A 5416-nucleotide genomic window follows, 5' to 3' on the forward strand; every position below is an offset into this window, starting at 1 on the left:
CTCTTGTGTCCCCAACACACCTAATAGGTGCACTAGTTCGGCGAAGAGATAGTGAAATACAGGTGGTATAAATAAGTAGTAGCAACGGCACCAGAAAAGTACTTTGCCTAGGACAGTAAACAAGCAGTAGTAACACAGCAGTAGTAACGCAGTAAAATAGTAAACAAGCAGCGATAGCAGTATTTAGGAACAAGGCCTAGGGATTAGACTTTCACTAGTGGACACTCTCAACTTTGATCACATAACAGAATAGATAAATGCATACTCTACACTCTCTTGTTGGATGATGAACACCACTAACTGTGTAGGATTACACGAACCCTCAATGCCGGAGTTAACAAGCTCCACAATATTCAATGTTCATATTTAAATAACCTTAGAGTGCAAGATAGATCAACACAACTAAACCAAGTACTAACGTAGCATGCACACTGTCACCTTCACGCTACGAAAGGAGGCATAGATCACATCAATACCATCATAGCAATAGTTAACTTCATAATCTACAAGAGATCATAATCATAGCCTACGCCAAGTACTAACACGGATGCACACACTGTCACCATTACACCGTGCAGGAGGAATAAAACTACTTTAATAACATCACTAGAGTAGCACATAGATAAATTGTGATACAAAACACATTGCAATCATAAAGAGATATAAATAAGCACTTCACTATGCCATTCATAACAGTGAATAAGTATTACCGAAATATAGCCTAAGAGACCCACACGGTGTACACACTGTCACCTTTACACACGTGGGACAAGGAGTCTCCGGAGATCACATAAGTAAAATTCACTTGACTAGCATAACGACATCTAGATTACAAGCATCATCATATGAATCTCAATCATGTAAGGCAGCTCATGAGATTATTGTATTGAAGTACATAGGAGAGAGATGAACCACATAGCTACCGGTACAGCCCCGAGCCTCGAAGGAGAACTACTCCCTCCTCATGGGAGACAGCAGCATTGATGAAGATGGCGGTGGTGTCGATGGAGGAGCCTTCCGGGGGCACTTCCCCGTCCCGGCGGCGTGCCGGAACAGAGACTCATGTCCCCCAGATCTTGGCTTCGCGATGGCGGCGGCTCTGGATGGTTTCTCGTACCGTGGCTTTTTCGTATCGAGGTTTTAGGTCGAGGGGCTTTATATAGGCGAAGAGGCGGCGTCAGAAGGTCAACGGGGTGACGACACTATAGGGGGGCCCGGGCCCCCCCTTGGCCGCGCCGGCCTATGGTTTGGTGGGCCTGTGCCCCCCTCTGGCGACTCTCGGGTGTTCTGGATGCTTCCAGGGATTCTAAGATCTTCGGCGTTGATTTCGTCCGATTCCGAGAATATTTCTTTACTAGGATTTCTGAAACCAAAAACAGCAGAAAACAAAGAATCGGCCCTTCAAGCATCTCGTCAATAGGTTAGTTCCAGAAAACGCATAAATATGACATAAAATGTGCATATAACATGTAGATATCATCAATAATGTGGCATGGAACATAAGAAATTATCGATACGTCGGAGACGTATCAGCATCCCCAAGCTTACACTACTGCAGAAAGGCCTATAGCCTCCAGGTAATCAGTGACAAGCAAAATTACGCCTGTCACTAATAAGTGTACCAGTGACAGGCACATATAAGCATGTCACTAGTACAAAATACCAGTGACAGGTGTATAAAAAATGATGTCACTGAGTTTTTTTTGGAGGCGGGCTGGGACTAAAAATTTGCTAGTGACAGGCCCACAAAAGAGCCTGTCACTAGCAATCTAGCGGAAATGCTTTTTAGACTCCACCGGTTGCTTCTTATTTCTGGGCCGGTCTGGCCCACGCGCGGATGACTCTCCGTGTGTTAGCTAGCTGGGCCTCTTCCCTGCATCCTGGAACGAGCAGAGCATGGACAAGGACTCTCCATGTACGATCCCCAACCGCAGCTGGGACTATAGCCAAAAGAATTCGAGTACCCATTACCGCGAGCCCTCCTAATCCCCAACCGCATCCGCCCTACGCCTCGTCCGAAGGCAGCGCCGCCAGCCCCCTCCAACGCCGCCGCGCCGCCAGCCCACTCCAACGCCACCGCCCGATGCGTGGGCACCCTCCCCCTACGCGACCGGCGCCCTAAGCCAGGCGCGGCCTTGCATCCCCAAACGCCGCCGCCCTAGGACGCTGCCCTGCATCTCCAATGTCGCGCCGCCCGTTGACCCGACGCGAGGACGCCTCTGCCTGAATCGAGGACGTCGGCGCCCTGCACCACTGCTCCTCGAAGCCACACTACCTCTGAAGGTATCCGACCCTGCACCACTTCCATTCCTCTATGTAGGTATCAATGGACAACTTTATTATCGTGGTGCTCTTACTGAATTTTCTGTACGTGCTCGACATGCAAACTATCCTGCGTCTGTATCTTTGCAAGCTGGCCAGCCTTTGATTCTGTTAACTTCCCACTAGAACTACTTCCGCTTGTTTACAAAATTTAGGTGTCAATGGACCTGCTGTATACCAATCTGCAATATATTGTCTTCTACTCCTAACATGAATTGAAAAAACTCTAAACAAGGAAGAACCAGAGACCAATGAAGCACCAGTTCGCTGTGATAACAGCTAACCATCCTACTAAATTTCAGAGTGAAAACACCCAGCTAAATGCTGAATAATATCTAATGCCTGATATCGAAGTAAAAAATGGTAATCCTCATAAGAAAGTCCCAATAGGCACGACTAATTTCTTGTAAGGTGTTACCTTTCTGACTTACTCGTCTACACTCTTCCGCAATTAACAGCCAAATCCCAGATTCAAAAACAAAGGACACATGTACACTGTGTGCGCTCTTGCAATTTTCAGAAACAAGGAATTGTTTAGTTTTTGGTGCAAAGAAAGGTAGACAAGGATAAGAGGTCACATAAAAACAACTACACAAAATTTTGCTCTTTTATGAAATACTGCTAGAAATGCAATTGATTCATACACTACAGACTGCAATGTAACCACATTCAGACACAATGCATTCACTGTATGGGCACCATTAAGATTAACTGACTATCAGATTTCAGTATATAACTTTTTTACACAAACACACTACTATTTAATATAAAAAAGCACGCAGTAATTAGTTTGTGTCATTGTTGATACTAGTTTTTATACCTCATTCATGTCCAGTAAAAAGGGTATGTCACTATCATGGGCTGCCAAATTTGCTGCTCATTTTTCAAGTAGCCCACTGCAATAGTCTGCACAAAAAATGAGTTAGGCTGACGTGCTCGTCACTGTAGCGGTGCGGACTGTTCGATGCACAAGAATTAACGGCTGAGATCAATTGTTTCTGCCAAGTTCTTGCTTTTATAAGTAGTTTAGACTAGCACTGAAATAGTCGATGGAGGCAGCTGTTCCGAACTGCTGCTTAGGCATTTTCTTCTGGTTCTATATATGTGCTACAAGCATTTGAATTTTTTTTTTACCGATGATGCATATTACCTGCTTCTCTGCAGCCTGTCGGTGGTCATCTTGCTGCGGGCTAAGCACATGGAGAAGTTTGGGAAGGTGATCGATTATGTTCCTTGACTTGTTGCTTCATATAAATACGTGTTGATTCACTGAGTAATATATCTGCACATCTTTGGAAAAAAGTTGTAAGAATCATTCTACTGTAGTAGCCTAGAGTAGTTATCTTTCTCTGTACATAACCTTTGTTTGCATTATTATATCTACTGTAGTCGCCTAGAATCATTATATTGTAGTAGCCTAGAGTAGTTATCTTTCTCTGTAAATAATTCGAGCCGGAACTATATGACCAAGTTGATGCCATTTTTTCATAGTAAACTTAATTAAATGAAAATCTCTGAATTTATAGGCCAAAGTGTGTACTGTCAGGCAGTGGTGGAGCTACAAAATATCTGGGCGGGCCAAACTAAAAAACAGCACTTCATTTTTAGCTACACCAAATCTTTTTGTTGACTAACTTAGAATATCGACATAATTTTAGTGAAGAAATCATGCTATTGAATTGGACACTAAGAATTGAGGAAAGAAAGAAATTACACGTGCTAAACTAGGTAGGATACAAGACCCTCCAAAACTGAATAGCAAAGCTACCTAGCTACCAGCGGCATTTTTCTTAGAAAAATAATCAAGGATGCAGAGCGCATCGTGTCCTCTTGGGTTTTCATCTCAATACCCAGTACCAGTTTGATCGTTGGTCGCTCGCTCCGAATCAGGTCTGCTTGGTGTCTGCTGGTTCGCTAGTGGATTGGGTCGTCCATATAGAGGGGCAGATGTTTTAGAAAAAATCCATGTAGAGGGCAGTGTTGTGCGGTAACTTCATAACTTCTTGGGGGTCGCTTTGTTTGTAAGTGCATTGCTGCACTTTATAGAAAAAAGGTGCATTGTTGCATATATTACGGATCCCCAATTATATCCTTGTACTGTTCTCGCTAGGTATGCTCATGTGTCGCTATACCCTGTCTAAGATATTATAGAGCTCCAATTAATTCATTTTATTTTTCATTATCTACGATTCTTATGTTTCCTTTTGCTATTACAGATTTGGTCAAGATTCTCAAAAAGTATGACAAGAGAACTGGGGTCCTTATCCGTCTCCTCTTCATTCAAAATGTTCTGCTCCAACCTTTCTTCAACACTGACCTGCCAGCTTGTGGGGGAGTGCGAGGCTATGCTCGACCAGCTCCTACCATATTGAGCAAACCATCTGTATTGAATAAACAAGGAACAAAAGATATCAACACCAAGACAAGCCTCTAAACCCTGTTTCTTCCTTGGATAGCAATGGATGCATTCCAAAGCTTGATTAGATTGAGTTCATGGAGAGCATGTACATGAATAGCTTGATGAGATAGATTGCAAATTATGTGCAAATGTTATGTCATATTGGGTGATGTGAACGTATCATTGGTACACATCCAGTTGTGCAATATGAAATATTTGTGGAAAATACATTTTATTTTGCATAATGTCTTATTTTGCTTTCTGGAATATTCATGAAAAAGCATTTATTTTTTTATAATGGAATTTCGAACTAGTGATATGCAGGATAATGAGCCGGTCACTACCAAACCTTATGGGCGGCCTTCCATTAGTATGCACACACTAGTGACAGGCATCTCTTTTTGCCTGTCATTAGTATGCACACACTAGTGACAGGCACATTGCCAGTCACTAGTAACATGATACCAGTGACTAGTCATTAGTGACAGGCGCTTTGCCTGTCACTAACATGTCTTTTATGCCTGTCACTAGAGGCCTATTCTGCAGTAGTGTTAGTTTCTGCTCGTCCCGAGCAGGTAAACGATAATAAAGATAATTTCTGGAGTGACATGCCATCATAACCTTGATCATACTATTGTAAGCATATGTAATGAATGCAGCGATCAAAACAATGTAAATGACATGAGTAAACAAATG

At 43.0% G+C, this 5416-nt stretch overlaps 1 long non-coding RNA gene across 1 annotated transcript; it reads left to right on the top strand.

Annotated features, from left to right (window-relative positions):
• Positions 1–3478: 3478 nt before the first annotated feature.
• On the top strand, positions 3479–4950 carry LOC127304501 (uncharacterized). The gene is made up of 2 exons (XR_007853413.2): positions 3479–3538; positions 4539–4950. It is a non-coding gene; the product is annotated as an uncharacterized lncRNA (long non-coding RNA).
• Positions 4951–5416: the final 466 nt, after the last annotated feature.

Source organism: Lolium perenne, chromosome 5 (genome assembly GCF_019359855.2).
Source record: "Lolium perenne isolate Kyuss_39 chromosome 5, Kyuss_2.0, whole genome shotgun sequence".
Taxonomy (NCBI): Eukaryota; Viridiplantae; Streptophyta; class Magnoliopsida; order Poales; family Poaceae; genus Lolium; species Lolium perenne.